Raw genomic sequence first — 16,273 nt, 5'->3', positions numbered from 1 at the left:
CACCGATCGAAAAAATCGACCCCTTAAGCCTGTGCGCCGAACCTAGAATGGTTTGTTTGTTTGTTACCCGCCGCGGTGGCTCAGTGGCTAAGGCGTTGCGCTGCTGAGCACGAGGTCGCGGGTTCGATTCCCGGCCGCGGCGGCAGCTTTTCTGATGGAAGCGAAAAGCAAAAACGCCCGTGTGTACGAGATTTCGGGGCACGTTAAAGATCCCCAGGTGGTCAAAATTAATCCGGAACCCTCCACTACGGCGCGCCTCATCGCCTGCGTTGCGTCGGCGCGTAAAACCCTACAATCAATCAATCAATAGAATGGTTTGTTTGTCCTTGAAGAAGCAGAACTTTGCGATTATGGGTCGGCATTTATCGGGAGCAAACCCTCCCAACCTATACACGCGATCAAACTTAAGGGTGTCGGCGGTAACTTTAAGCTTATCTGAGCAGAAATTGACTATTTTCTGCTCAGAGCCAGGCTAGTCCTCCTTGGGGTCATCCTCAATACCATAAAACAAAAAGTTACACCACCGAGCCCTGTTCTCCGCATCATCACACCTTGCTGTGATAGTTGTTAATCTGTCATTTAAGCTGCTTAAAGGGTCGCTAGGTGTAGAAGATGTCGTAGTGCATTGCCACGCAACTAGCCGTTCGGCCAGGTGCTTGAGCTCGCTATCGGTCGCAACTTGCCTCTCCTTCAGACCTTTCAGTTCAGTTAAAATAGCATCCTGCCCTGCTTCAAGCTTGCCCATACTTTCAAGGATAGAAGCATGTGTTTCGGCCATCTAAGTTTCAAGCGTTACAGGAGAGGGTCCGGGGTTCAATTCAACGTCCCCCGAGTGTACAAGCATAAAATATACAAGGTAAGCATTTGTAGTAGCAGAGCACAACAACTCGTACAGAAAATTTCGCCAGGACTCGAGCATGTCGGTGGGGCACGACACCGCGAGAAAGAAAGGGTCGTCAGAACGAACGCAATAAGCAGCGTGCTGCGGGTCACTAACCTGCGTCAAGAAAGGCGCTCTCATGTCTGCGTTCCTCGCGGTGACGTGCCCCGACTGACTCCGGTGCGTGAGCTCCTTAAATAGGCATGGAGGAATGCCGGGGCCGGTGATTGTTCTCGGGTGAAGGAGGGAAGAACAGGCTGCGACGGGGACCGGCAGTTCCGCAGGGCGCGCAGTATGTCGCCGGCCAGAGTATGGTGGGTCTGCTCGCGACAGCCGTGTGGGTCCAGGCGGGAGGCGGTGAAAATCCGGAGGCCCGATGTGATGTTCGCAAGCAGGACGACCTGCGTCAAGAAAGGCGCTCTTATGTCTGCGTTCCTCGCGGTGACGTGCCCCTACCATAAAATCAAAGGAAGCAGAAACCCGGTGTTAGACGATCCCACTTTTCCTTCTCCACCGCCGCCGGCGGAGGTGACACGATTAGCGGCAGAGACGGAAGAAAAGGGGGACGCCATGCGTTGGTGTGAGCTTCCTTTAATTTTTATAACTCCTAGCCCATGCACAAGGCGCACATACAGCCGCTAGGCGTGCCGTGGGCGGAGCGCACAGCACCGCGAGAGGTCGCGTGAGGCTATCACGTGGAATTCAGCGAGATCGCAGGGGGTAAACCAGCAAATATGATCGTTGAGTGCACCGTCTGTCTCCCCCGTCTCCGCTTGGGTTCGTAGCTCAATTGGTGCGGCAACGCGCTCTTGCTCCGTTTCTGTATTCGTTCCACATTCGATTCCTGGCCGTGCCAGCAACTTTTTTATTTGTTCGCGGGAGTTTTCTGTTGACACCCAACAGTCGCGACAGAATCCTTGAGAGTTAGATGTAGAAAGCTTCGTCTTAAAAATATTTCGACTACAGTTTTCTAACAGGGTTCACGTTTGTTCTAGGGTATAATGTGCCACACGGTTTGTATTTGGGGTGGACTTGTACTTTGTACCGTAGCAGTGTATATTGCCGCACATGTTTCGATTCCGGGACTTCTCCATGCTGAGATTCCTCACAGCTTTAAACTCCGCCCCCTTTTTATGTAGTGAATACGTTATACCATAATTCGGACTTCGAAATCCATTCTCTACAAAACGTTTGCTTAAACAGATGGAAGTTGCGCTACAAATATTCCTGCCTCGTCTTTGTTGCGGTTCCATTTCTAATGAAAAATTATGTACGCCTTCTTCCCAGCAAGGTCTTATTGTCATTTGTCCCGATATGTAACTACCTCCATGTGCATTATGACCCCTTCCCCCACGCATCAATGAGGAACCGAATTGTCTTTACAATCGTGATTTTCCTCGCAAAGGACCGTATTTATACCAACATACAATTGCCAACAACTTCTGTCCGTATGTACGTTCATTGACATCGTTGTAACGATGGAGTATCGACCAAAAGCACTAGTAGCCTGGTTGATACAAAAAAACAGCGAGTAATTTATAGATCAAACATACCAAAACACATATTTTCACTCACGAAGCACACTCTAGATGGCGCGGTGAAGTTACCCAGCGTTCCCCACCCGGAGGTGCCATGCTCGCCAGCGGGCGCGTCGGTGGTACGGCTTTGTAACCTGCTTTACCGACGCTTGTTTTGGGCCTGTTTTGGCGCAGCTTCCCATTCATTGCGCGCTTCCTTCACACGGCTTGATTAACATGTTCGACAGCACCTCCTGGGTAACCCGGACCCGACGGAATTAAGTGGTCGTACGTCAAAAATACGTTAAACATTGCTTTGCAGGGCGGGAAAACAAAATAAAGATACCACATTCAGACACCTGGCGGCTACAGAAACGTTACCTTTTGGCACGGCTTCCCACGAATGGAACTCCGTTTTCTAAATTGGTGAAGACTGATTCGGTTGTGTTTTGAAAGGTATTACAAAAAGCGAAGAAGCAACTGGTTCTGATAAATAGCGGTTATAAAAGTTTCCTCAGCTTTCTCGCAATTCTCAACCTTACTAGACTAACTTGTTTAAATGGGTATAAATGGGAATCACTAAGCTCACACGCCAAATTGTTTTGGTGTCGCGTGAGGGTGTAGCCCCAAGCTAGCCCGTGAGGATGGCTAGGTTCCGCTGTCTAACCCTTCGAAAGGCGCTCCTCTCCGTTTTCTTTCTCCCGACTCACAGCCGGCCTACGGCGATGGCGTCCGCCGCTCTAGCCCGGCGGTGGCCAACACTGCTGCTGCGTTCGGGGCACCGCCCCCGCGAATTCCAGGTCACGGCTGGAAGAATCTCTGGTTTCCCTCTTTGTAGAGCCACGTGTGTGAATTCAAGTGACGTGGCATGGGCAGTTGTTGTGGGTGTCGTTTAAAGCTTTGCTTTCCAACTACCTTCACAGCATGGATTGGAGCCAGTTTCTTCTTCCCCTGCAAAAATCTGCGGCAGATTGCAAATCATTGATCCCCACTTCTCTTTGCGCAGAAGCGGCCATACAGCCATCCAGCCTTATGGTCAGCCAGCTTAAAAAATTACTGATTTAATTGTATCCAATAAACTCCTATTTGGTTTTCCTTGGCACGCTTTGCCCGTAGTCGGCCTTACGCAAAAAAAAAATCAACCATCATCATCATCAACTTATATTTGGTCTTCTCGCTTCCTTCAAAGCGTTGCTTCTTCCTCCCGCCCCGTATTCCGGCGTGGTAGACTCTAGTGGCTAGGACACTTGGCTCTCACCCAGGAGACCCGGGTTCGATTCCCGGAGTCGGAAAGGGTGAGGCCTCATGGTGTAACGGTCAGCACTCCGCAATCTGAATCCAGCGGTCCGAGTTCCAATCTCGGTGAGACCACACTTTTTCCCCACTTCTTCGTGCACGGAAGCCGCGATACAGCCATCCACCACTATGATGAGCCTATTTTAAAATCAATCATTTTATTTTATCTAATAAACTTCTATTTGGTCTTCCCGCTTCCTTTAAAGCGTCGCTTTTAACGCCCTCCTTGTATTCCGGCGCGGTCTAGTGGCTAGGATCCTTGGCTCTCACCCTGGAGGCCCGGGTTCGATTCCCGGCGTCGGAACGGGTTAGTTCTCATGGTGTAACAGTCAGCCCTCTGGACTCCGTGCAAATGTCGGTGAGACCTTACTTTTTGCCTTGCAAAAATATGCGGTAGGTTTCAAATTATCGACCCCCCCTTCTTCGTGCACTGAAGCCGCGGTACAGTCATCCAGCCTATGATGAGGCAGTTTTAGATTCTCTCATTTTATTTTCCCCAATGAACCTCTCCACCTCCACCTCCGTCCGCCCAACTGGGCTCCGAAAGCTGCAAGTCAGCAGCGTCCACAAGCAAGGCACCCACTCAGTCTGCACCCTGTAATTTGAGGCAACAAAAACACTTTCACCACTCCAGCGTGAAGTACCTACTAAAGTTGGTGAAGTAGAGAGCGGTGTAGAGCAACGCTCGAAGTCTGCGGATGCAACAGTGCCAGATGTTCAAATACAGATATTACTTCTTCAACAGACTACGGCAGCGCTAGAGCAGCAATTATACGGCTCAAAGAGCAACAAGCTACCATGCACAAGGAACCCGTTCAGGAGCTCAAGCGAGCACGAGAAGCGGACCAACAGGACAGAGATGAATTTAGGCGCGTCAACGAGCTACACTTCCGCATGCTCAAAAGTTTGTTTCAAGCTGTGTTTCCCGGCCAAACAGCGCCATTCAAAACCTCATCAATGTCTATGGAGGCTTATGACCTGACTGGAAAACAAGGCAACACGCATGCAAGGGAGATGAATCCCAGCCCGCAGGTCCTGCAATGGAACTGCAGAGGCTTCGCCGTTCGTGCTGCGGAGCTGACCGGGAGCGATCCTACCCCGGTTCTTTTGCTCCAAGAAACGGACTGTCTTTCGGTTCACCTCACGGACTACAATACTCATTCGTGTCCAACGATACTCAGAAGAGGGAGGCGTGGTAAAGACAAACAACCACCCGCAACTGAGGCTAGGGGTCAAGCTGTGGTGCTTGTGGACAGACCTTTGCCACAAACGTATATAGACACTAGTGACATTTGTACGCAGTGCCGCGAAGTGGTTGCTGTCATCACAGCTATTCGGTATGTAAGGTTAATGGTTGCATCAGTATGCATACGTCCTGCTGTGAGTGATGGCGATAACCCCGCATGGATCATAGCTTATTGCCGTAGAGCCCAAGGTTTACCCCTTCTATTTGGAGGGGATTTTAAGGCTGTTCATACAGCTTGGGCTACACCAACGACACAAGAAGAAGGTTTGCATTGATTGCGGCAATGGAGGCTGTCGACCTTGAGCTTCAAAATGCGGTTTGCACGGTAACCCGCCTCGCCCACCATGCCAGGCAGACGGACAGTTCTCCGTACTTGACCTGGGCAAGCACGGCTCTGAAATGCGAATGGCACACCTGGCCAGATACCCTTCGTACCGACCATTTCGCCATCGCAGTGAAGCTGAAGTGTCTCAAAGATCACCGCCAGCCGCGTCAGGCCTGCGTGATCCGCTGGCACAAATTTAGAAAGACTCTTACAAACTCCACCGGGTGATAGCCATGGGGAAAAGAACGTCTCGGTCGCCATTGAAGACGCTAAGCACGCGGCGACCGAACCGTATACGGTGAAGGCGGACTTTCAGAATCCCAACATTCACTTACTCAATCTTTGGGCCAGTAGCCTTCAGGCACAGCAGCGATAAAGCAAGAACGGCAAAACACTTTCACTACAGATTAAGCTGAGCAAGGCTACAGCCGCCGCTCGTCAGCACTCCAAGAAGTCGCACAGAGCTCAATGGCACGCACACTGCTCCTCATTTGAACACTGCTGTTGGGAGAGTTGATGCATTCTGGTTGAAAAATAGAGCGCGACTTGGACAATGACACAAGTGAAGAAGGACGGGACAAGCTCACTTGTAACTAAGATTTATTGAAACATCGTCTCGTATTTGTAGATGTATCGCAAGGAGTATGCGCACTGAAATACACTAAATGTAAAGCACAAAACAGATGATGGACACAATCAAAGCGACGTTTCCAAAAATTCAAACTCGGTGGCATGCAAAAGCACATGTATCGCTGACGCACTTTTCCCCCTTTTTGTTAATATAGAACGCTTCCACGAGCTCCCTGGCTACTGTACTATCACTCCTGCCGAGAATTATAATCTGCTCAAAGAAAGGTTTGTATTTTTTCAAGGAACTGACAGGCCTGCAATCTTCTTAATCTGCGGGTAAATTCGCGCCTGTATTATTGTTAAGTGAAGAACTGTGCTCGCGTGCCCGGTCATATCTGCCCGCCTGGCCGATATAAGCCTCTCCGCATTAAAACGGTATCTCGTATACTAGTCGGGAGCGCGAGCACCGTTGTCGAACCCATACGTGCTTGTCTGCAGGCAATGATTTCCAGCTTTTCCTTGCGGTAATCTCCGGGTAGGAAACAATTCGCGGCACTCCAATGTATATTGAAGAAACATTCGCAATCGGTAGTAAAATGCTGTTATTTGGGAGGATTACTAGGACAAATAGAATGACGGCCCACCGAAATGCACATACCTAAACTGGCTAGACTTTTATTGCTATCATTCGACGTAAAACGGCTCTTGCAAACGATATAAGAGTGCCACTAACTAAACATTGTATAAAACATACACATGAAGCGGTCAGCCGTCACTCTGGCTTGGCCTTGTCACTAGTTCCTTACGACGTTCAGTGAATGGTTCTACACAACTTATACTTTTCTTTTTTCTTTTTTTCAGCCTCGTTTGGCATCACAAAACACAAAAACAACCATTCAGGTTGGCATAATATCAACCCTATAATTTGTGGGCTTGAATGACGCTCAATACACCCATTAGTGACAAAGCATAGTGACCCCATACTCTTCTTTTTTGTACACCTTTTTCAGTTTGCGGACATTTTCAGCGAAGAAAGCTGACGTGACGCAGGCGATGAGGCGCGCCGTAGTAGAGGGCTCCAGATAAGTTTTGGCCACCTGGGGATCTTTAACGTGCGCCGAAATCTCGCACACACGGGCATTTAGGCTTTTCGCCTCCATTAGAAAAGCGTCCGCCGCGGCCGGGAATCGAACCCCCGCCCTCGTGCTCAGCAGCGCAACGCCTTAGCCACTGAACCACCACGGCGGGTCTGTAAACGAAGAATCCACTGGCCTAGCAATCACGTCACTGTTTCTGACGGCCATTCTGCTTCGCCCTATAGCATGCAGACCGAGGAGAAACAGAACATTGTAAGGGACGACGTCGTGTTCAGTTTCAAGAAAACATATTAGCTTTCGATGTCAATGTCCAGGTGACTGAAACTGCTGAATGGCGTGACGTGGGCCAGATACTTCGCGGCAGTACAGCCAGGGGCCCCATTGAACGAATAACCAGCGCAGTCGCCATCCGGTAAGAAAATGGCCACCGCTTTAAGAGAAAATCAAGAATCACATTTCACTTCCTGTAGGAACTGAACCAGGGTTTCCAGAGTGAGAGCCGAACACTTTACAACCGCTTAACCTAAGCAGGTTGCTAGCGGCTTAGCAAGAGTTAGTCTACGTACTACGTTCCCAGGCGGCACAGAAAGTGTGCCTTAAAGGGGTCCTGAAATGCCTTCCGCCGATGCATGGATGTACATGTAACCAAATAAAGCAATTTATTAGCAATCTCCTCCTGCAAGAATTTTGTTAAAGCGATGAGTATTAGCTGAGAAATCGTAAATCGAAAACCGCGCATTATCGTCGCGCCGTATTTCCTCCTCCTTTCAACTGTTTCTTCTCTGTTGGCCTCCCCTCCCATGATGCTTCGCTCCTCAGCGGTGACGTACTTCCGCTATTGCGCTCCCACAGACTGCCGTCTGCTACGGGCCAGCTCTTTCGGCTTTTTCATCTTTGTTGACACCATGGACACTCCTCTAAAGGCTGGAAAAGCGAACTAAAGACCTGGCCGCATGTGTGCGGCCTGGCCTTGCCCTTTCGCGGTGTACGTAGCTGCAGCAGCTGCAGTTGGTATCGGCGGCGAACTCGCAGCCGCGCAGGGAGAATCGTGCGCTCGTTCCCTTTGGTACACCGCGCACTGTTTATCCAAAAAGCGCGGTCTCAGATGTGGGCCCGCTGGTGCCGGGTCTTATTTTGCGGCGGTTGTAATTCCTGCTACCGGCGGCATGTGAAAAGAAGACATTTTAAACCGACACAGAACCCGTGCACAAAACGCGCCGGATCGGATTGCTTTATCAGTGGCGATGAACGGGAAGGCGCAGAGCAAACCAACGCCGCACTCGAGCAGCAAGCATCCGTGTTCTGCCAAGCTGCACCCGTGTGTTGCATTCAATACTGATGGGAAAGCGTTGTTTGAACTTGTTTTGATAGTCGTAAAATGTTCAGGCACTCCGGCACTCCGCTAGCAGATCAGCCGCCGAGTCATTTCTGAAAACATTTAACAGATGGCGCCGAATGCATTAGTATGTCGCAACGCAAAACTGATGAGACGTTCTACTAAAACTGCCCTCGCGATGTTTACGTAGCGGGACGCAAAAATTTAGCGTTTAGCGTATGCAAAGGCACAAACGCTGTACTAAAACTCTCTATTAGCAGCAAAATAGCGTGCGTACGTGAGGCTGCTTGCGTTTACAAAGCTGCACGCCCAGCGCTTACGTTTCAAACCTAGTGACATCGTTTAAATACACTCGCAAGCACAGTGTAACGTAGTCACATATCAACCGTATGCTCAGGCGACAAGCAAGAGCTTATTTTATGTGGGACGGAGATTGCGCATAAAGGCCCGTTCGCACTTGCGACGAAAGCGAGCGAAAGCGATGGGAATTTCGTCGCTTTGTCGCGCGACGATCGTGTTTGTCGAACTGTCGGGAGAAATTTTCGCCGCGCGACAGAATTCCCGTCGCTTTCGCTCGCTTTCGTCGCAAGCGGGATTGGAAAGTTCTGCCCCTGCCGTCTGCTACGCAGCGCGGAGGCAACCGCGCGATCTGCTCGGGCCGGACGAACGCGCACACTCCCGCATGGCAGCGCCCCAAGCGGCAGCCGGCCGCGTACATCGCTCCCGGCGCCCGCCTGGGGCCCGCCCTCGGCACACTAGCAACACTAGCCAGTATATTTCAGGCACAATAATGGAGGAAAGATCTTTTGCTTCCGATGAACCAAGTTCTTTGCCCATGTGTTTTTAAATACGTGAAGTGGTTAGCACGTCGCCCTCACGCAGCTCTGTATCGTCGTAGCATCGCTGACTGTCCGAACGAAGCTTGCAGCTAAGCCAATGCAGCGACCGAAGCTGTGTGTGTGTGTGCATCGCCTCCTGTGTGTAGCGTTCGTTTCGCGATGAAATGCGACGTTGTACTTCTGCGGGTGGATAGTGCTTCCCATGGTCTGGATTATCTTTCTCGAACGACGAACGACTCAACCTCGCATGGGGTATGTGTAGTGTGCCTGGCTAAAAGCCTTCTCGCTTGCGTGCCAGAGTTCAGTGACTTGCTGTTCGTCCCCGCAAACAAGGCGCGAGGTGAGTGCCGAATTTACGACGGGCAGGAGGAAGCGACCGATCGTCTGTCAATCGCGGTTCAGACTTGCAACGCATGTTGTGACGTTGTGTTCGTTCGAAACGCATCTCTGGTTTGTTTTGAAGTTGAATAAAATGTATCCGTCAAACCCGGGCATTCGGCTCAGGGCGTTCTCTGCGATTGCACGAAAGAAGTGCCACGGGGCTTCAACGCTTTCTTTAGGGAAGGAACTCAGGTAAGAGAATATACATGTCGTGTTATGGCCGTGTTGCATTCAATACGAACGGTTAAGCGTTTGTTTACACTTGTTTCGTTTGTCGTAAAATGTCCAAGCACTCCGGCACTCCGCCGGCAGATCAGCCGGCGAGCCGACGCTGAGCAGACGACTCATCTCTTTGCCGGAAGTGCGTGAAAAAGCCGCCCAATAGCAGGATGTCTAGCTCATGACGAACATATGGGAATCGATGATGTAGACATGTGAAGATGGCGGCGTCCAAAAACACGAAGGGAAGGGTAAGAAAAAAGCGACAAACTTTGCAACAAAAGTGTGAGCTTTCCGCTGCGCGTAAAAGAGTAATACTTGGCACAGCTGACGTTGACGACCCAATCTAACGAATGCGCTAGTTCATTTAGTGTGCTCAAAATGCCTTTCAGGGCCCCTTTAAGACCGGCCCGTCTATGGCCGCTTTCTGGCATGTCCGGCCAGCATCCAGGTTCTGGCAGCCACTGATCATGCGTTGAACGGCCAACATTCGGCAACCAGCGCTTCGGTATTTTTCCGTCCGCCCGTGTCCGGACGCACAACGGCAGCAAACCGGCTGCCAGATATTCAGTTCTATTACGGCTGCCGATGTTGAGAAAGAGAACGGCCGAAGTACGGCCTTAGGGCATCCGTTTTTTCTTCGGGAAGCGGTAATCGGCCGAAGCACGGCAAGCGACCGGCCACAGAATATGCGTATTCTTGCGGCAGTTGGTGTTCGAAAGGAGACCGGCCGGAGCGCGGCGGCCGTGCATTCGTTGTTTCACCGGTGAACCGCGCGTCCGGCGGTGGAGAATTCGTTTTCTTCGGGCAACCAGTGTTATGAAGGATACCGGCCGACGTACGGCCCCAGAATATGCGTTTTTCATTCAGTTAGCTGTCCTCGGCCGAATTACGGCAAGCGAATGGCCACAGAATATTTGGCTACCGGTGTTCAAGAGGAGACCGGCCTACGTAAGGTATCTGGTTATACGTCATTTTTTCGGCAAACGGCATACAGCCGAACAACGGCACGCGCCTGGGCGCCGAGAATTCATGCACAGACGTGTTTGGAAGGAAACCGACCGGTTTTTTTCTGGGGGGAGAAAAAGCCGTTAGGGAGCCGAACGACGGGGATGCGTTTTTCATCCGCTCCGTGTTTCTACGTTTTAAATGAACGAACATCGTTTGTCAAACAGTAATGAGTGTTCTCGGTGAACGGGCAAGGTGCAAGGACTCACTGGACATTAGCAGGGAACCTTTTAGGCCATCGAAATGTCATTTATTGCCACAAGAAGACTGTGCTACACCGACGGGTGAGCTAAGCCTCGCCAGTCATCGCCGCTACCACGCCTCTGCCGCCAGCTTCGTCGACGCATCAGGTCAAGGCTATTCGCCCCCTCAAGAAATGGAGAGCATTGGAGACATCGACCCGGCAGACATAGCCGAGATGGAGATGGTTCACCAAAATAACTGGCCTTCAAGGTCGTCGAGCAAGCGGCCACCACGCAGGAGCTAAACCGCCACCATGTGAAGGACTACCCACCAAAGAAAGGCAAGTGCGAGCAAAAGCGCAAGTTATTCTGCTTACAATTAAACTGCGACAAGCAATGTTGCACTATGTTGTTGGTGAAAAACGTAGAAGAGACTCGCTCGTGCATTGGTAGGATCAACTTCATGCCCTGCACTATGTTACTTCATGGGATTTTACGACTGCCTATTTAGAAAAAAAATTATTTTAAATTTGCGATAACAACAGAGCCTTGTCACTGACGAAGCCTAGCTGTTAATTTAGTTCAGATGTTTGAAGGTGAGCTTAGCTACTCTTGGGATATGACTCATTTGGTTAAACATAATCGCCAGCATCCTAGTAAACACGGATTTTGTCAGGATTTTCTTGTTTAACGCAGATTGTTCAGTTCACGCACGATTTGGCTCTTGCAATAGATAAGCTTAAAGTGGTTGACTGTATATTCTTGGACTGCAAAAAAGCAAATGATGGTGTTCCATATCACGTTCTGCGTAGTACATTTTATCCTATGAACTGAATGAATCGGTTTTTGCATTGTTATTACTATTGGCCCTATAGCTTTGTTCAAAAGTACTGTGTAGTTTACCGGACTATATATCGAATGAACGTGTTTCCGTATACCTGCAGCTTTATTCGAATTTAATAACATCCTGGTGTGCTGATTCAGAAAGGTTTTTGGATGTTAAACAGTGTGTTAACGGCACCTTTACAAGAAAACCTTCATTCCAATGGAATACATATACCGTACATTATGCGGCTGTGACAACGGCCGAGGAAAATAAATACCTAGAAGTTTATTTAGGGAGTGGTTAGAGGTTAAATAGGCAGGTTCACACCATAAAAATTACGGCTGCATATGTTTTTAGGTTTCTGAGACGAAATTTCAGTGAACCTCCATCGAACTGAAAAGAACAACTTGTATTTCACTCATGTGCGCTCAATCTCGGAGAACGCATGTGTTTTCGTGGATCCCTACACCAAAGAGCTGGTTGATACGCTCGAAAACATACAGAATATGTCAGTGCGATTCGTATTAGGTAATTGGCACGCTCAACTTAGAGAAAGTAAAAGTAACTGAAATGGCAGGACGTGAAAGATCACAGACGAAACAACAGGTTGAACTTTTTTCGTAATATCTATCATTCGAAAACTGGAGTAGAAGGGGAGAAGTATATCCAAGCGCCATTCTACATATCGCAAAGTGGGACCGCTAGCTTCAAGCAGATTATTAAGGTGACGCCTTGCGCGATTCATTTTATTTTACATCAATACTGCAGTGTAATTATCTTCCATGTATGATAGCATTAACTCTTTATATTGACGATTTTCAGCGCGCTTTGTAGAATTATTTTGTCTCATATTTAATGCTTACTGTTATGTATCTCCCTTCTGTAATGCATGAAACGGCAAGCAGGCATCAAATAAATAAATAAACAAATAAATAAATAAATAAATAAATAAACTTCCGGAGGCGCAAGCATGCCTCCGACGGTTTGAGAACCCTACGCATTCAACCTTGACCAATAAAATATTTATTGCCCTATTCATTGCAGTATGCAAGGTTTCCTGTATGCATGCTACAATCGCTATGTTATTGGTTTGAAACAAATTATGTAACTCTAATTTTACGCCTTTCCTTGCGTGAACACAGAGGGATACAACTGCAGCCGCCTGAAGCAGGGCGTCATTCGCAACGCGTCTAGAATTTTTTGAACGTAGTATGACATTAGAAGAAAATTAAGTTCTTTTGGACTATTAAGTGGTGTGGACGTATACTCATGAAAACGACATTAAAATAGATTGAAAATGAAAGTACCTGTTCGCTCCTTCTTAGGATCAGCCCTGCGCAAGATCATCAGAAAAGTTGATCGAGTAGATAATGTCTTTGCAAGAAAAACGGGCAAAAACTGGAGAAACTTTTTTGTGAAGGAGTTATATTAAATGCTTCTGAGTGTTTTGTTGAGAACCAAAACGCTTCGTAAAGGCATTCACGCCGGTTTTATATACATCAAAATTGGTCAAGCAAGTGTTATAAAAATAGTTTATGTAGTCACAGCATGAAAGTGTTCCGAAATATTGCCCTTAAAGAAATTGACTAAAAGCGGCGCAATTTATCCCTTTGAAATTCAACCCACTAAAGTATGCGCCCTCCCCCCCCCTCCTCTTTCCCCGTTTATTACAGGTAAGCCGCCCCACAGAGGATATCAGGACATGGACTATACATCAATTCAAGCTCTACAAAGAACTGAATATTTTCTGTGTTCGGCAGTAAAAGAGGCACAGCAATTAAAGGAACGACAATTTGTGAGCACTGTTTAATAAATGAATTTTGCTGTCAACTGAGGCTGGTAATTAAGCAAGGCTGCGCTGAAAGGTTGACGGCTGGTTGTTGCGCGCGAGCTCACGTTGATGTGGCTGCGTTGGACCAAAAATGCTGGGTTTGTGCTGCTTCTGCACTGCGTGAATGAGTCATCTGCTTGCGCGACATGCAGTGACCGGCCTCAGTACAGTTAACGTACTGTGGCTGAACTCCAATGCTCGTAGCACGGCCGTATTTCCGGTAGCTTTAGTCCGGCTGGAGTCCGATGACCGCATCTCGGCTGTCCTCCGGCCGCCGTACTTCGGCCGTACACGGGTAGCTTTAAAATGGCCGGAGCCCTACGGCTGGAATCTGGCCGTATGACCGGAAGCTGGTCGACTGGCCGACGGACACTGGCCGTTGGACAGCCATGGGAGTACGGCCGTATGCGGCCAAAAGGCCCACATTTGGACATGGGCCGAACATGGCTGCCGGAAAACGGCCGGACAGAAAATCACCGGCCAAAGTACACCGGCCTGTTTTAGGCCGAACAGTCCTGTGCTACCTGGGCGCCGCTCACGCCGTATCGCGTTACAGGTGCGTGAGTAGAACAAGTGCTCCCCAGCCACTGCCAACACTTCTTGTGGGGACGCTGAGGTGTAGCCGCTATGCATGTCACAGCTATTCGCGCGAAAAGACAAAGCAATTAAAATAAAACAAATATGCAATCGTGATGTTCCCGTAAAGACGAATTTGAAAAGTATCACCAGACATTGTCTTCAAAGCATGTACGCCTGTCTAAGTACACCGAGGAATTTTTTCTAAGGAGGCGGCAGTTGGCCCGTGGGCGTAAAGCTTGTGTCTGACACTCTCTTTTTTTCGCAGGAGAGCGTAGTGCTCGATCTCGCGCGCAACACCGTTTGTCCGCGTTAAGTGAGTCAATCATGATAACAGAGCGGAATGATGCCTTGAGAACATGGACGGAGCAGCGACCGCCGGTTCTCCCTAAGGGAGCATTCCGTGCGGGTCGTCTGCTACCGTCCTTTGTTTCCGTTGTTGCCCTTCTACCCAGATCCACGACAGAAATAAAAGCGGCGGCATTAGTGACCGCGCTGGGGCCAGGGGTGGCCGTGTACGCGAGAATTAAGCGCGCACTAACATCCAAAGAAGCACCGAGGACGGCTGTACGGAAAAAAGGCTAGCGTACATAAAACCAAGTTCCAGTTTTCGAGGTCTTATCACCTTGTGCTTAAGCACCGTGTCACCTCTGTCGACTGTATTGTCTCACAGTAATGTCCGAATGTGGACAGCCAAGCACGTCGACCGATTTCGATGATCAGCATCAGTTTCGTCGAGCTCGTCAACAGTGTAAACGGCGCCCAGCTAAGCATATGTTCACTACCAAGTGGCGTTCTAGGGCAATTAAAAAGAATAAAAAAATTCCCCGCATTTCCCCGAGGGGAAGAATGTGAAAGTGCGAATACACGAGTTGAATTTGCGCGGTTCGGTAATGTTCGCGAAAGAGAGATCACACACACACACACAACTACAAAGAAAGGAAGATGCATTTATTCACAGACACCTATTTGTGTTGTCGTTGTACTTGATTGCTAGAGCGGATCTCAGCTTTGAAATTTCGTGTCAGTACTCCTTTAAGCGGGTGCATTAGCCCTTCTCACGTCCGATTCCTGGCCAATCCCCCACGTGGGTATGTGCCATGTCAGCGGCCAGGCAGCGCGCGCCCATCTCCCCCCGTTGCCAAGGAAGACGAGGAGATTCCTGGCCAATCCCCCACGTGGGTATGCTATGCGGACATCGCCGGTGGACGCAGGTTCAGGGTCGCTTAAGAAGTGCATTCGCACTTAAAAAGCAATAAGGTAACCAAGAATAACCACGCAATGATACTCCCGCTCCAGCGCTATCAATTGCAGTCACTACACTCGCCTTTTTTTCAAAGACTCTCATTACCCTTGGTGGGAAAGGGAGGTTTTGACTTGCGTTCGTTAAAACTAACCCCTTCTGTATTTCGAACTGGAGTGTACTGCTACCCCCAGTTCTGTTCGTATGTTATGCTTGAAATGTGTTAGTGGCTTCCCCTGCAATAACTAAGGTGTACACCTAAAAACCCCGCTGCCATACTGTGCTGGATCCCACGCGAGTGTACTGCAGAACATTGAGCAGTCTTGAATGCCTCCATGAATACGAGAAGAACTAGAAGCGTCTAACGTCTTAATCTCTCAGGTGAACACGTGGTCAATCACACTACCAGTTCTGGACGTGGACAGTGATGAGTGGAAAGGGCGACTTCCAAGAGAACGCATGCAGTAGATATTTTCCAGCAACACCGGTAACCACCGGTTTGCCGGTTTTCAACGGTCGACGTTAAGGTTTCCCATGAAAACCACGGCGTAGTCATGTTGGTGGACGTTGTTTTGAGCGGGTATCACAGCCCCTGGTGCATAGTACACAAAGCGCCGGGCGATGGAATGTTTATTTTACGTTTGCGCCGCTTAAGGTGGCCAAAATCGTGTCCAGGTTCCTACACTCGACTCGCGGAACGCACGTGCGCCCTACACCGTCAGCAAGAATGAGCTCAGCCTTTCTGTTGACTAGCCGAGACCGGGACGACTTCGAGATGCGTGACAGCCTATTTGTAACGCTACATCATTGGCAACGGCCGGGGCGCTTAGTGTAATTCGGAACGCACCCGCTCCCGCCGCCCTATCTGGAGGAAACTGCGTGACTGAACAAACCTTATTGA

The 16,273-nt window shown here is 49.3% G+C and overlaps 1 non-coding gene across 1 annotated transcript; it reads left to right on the top strand.

Annotated features, from left to right (window-relative positions):
• Positions 1 to 3,925: 3,925 nt before the first annotated feature.
• Positions 3,926 to 3,997, top strand: Trnae-cuc (transfer RNA glutamic acid (anticodon CUC)). Its single transcript has one exon. It is a non-coding gene; the product is annotated as a tRNA-Glu (tRNA).
• The last annotated feature ends 12,276 nt before the right edge of the window (positions 3,998 to 16,273 follow it).

Source organism: Haemaphysalis longicornis, unplaced genomic scaffold, assembly GCF_048455015.1.
Source record: "Haemaphysalis longicornis isolate Haplotype H1 unplaced genomic scaffold, Haemaphysalis longicornis Haplotype H1 scaffold_3, whole genome shotgun sequence".
Lineage (NCBI taxonomy): Eukaryota > Metazoa > Arthropoda > Arachnida > Ixodida > Ixodidae > Haemaphysalis > Haemaphysalis longicornis.
This window is presented reverse-complemented; position numbering and strand designations above follow the sequence as displayed.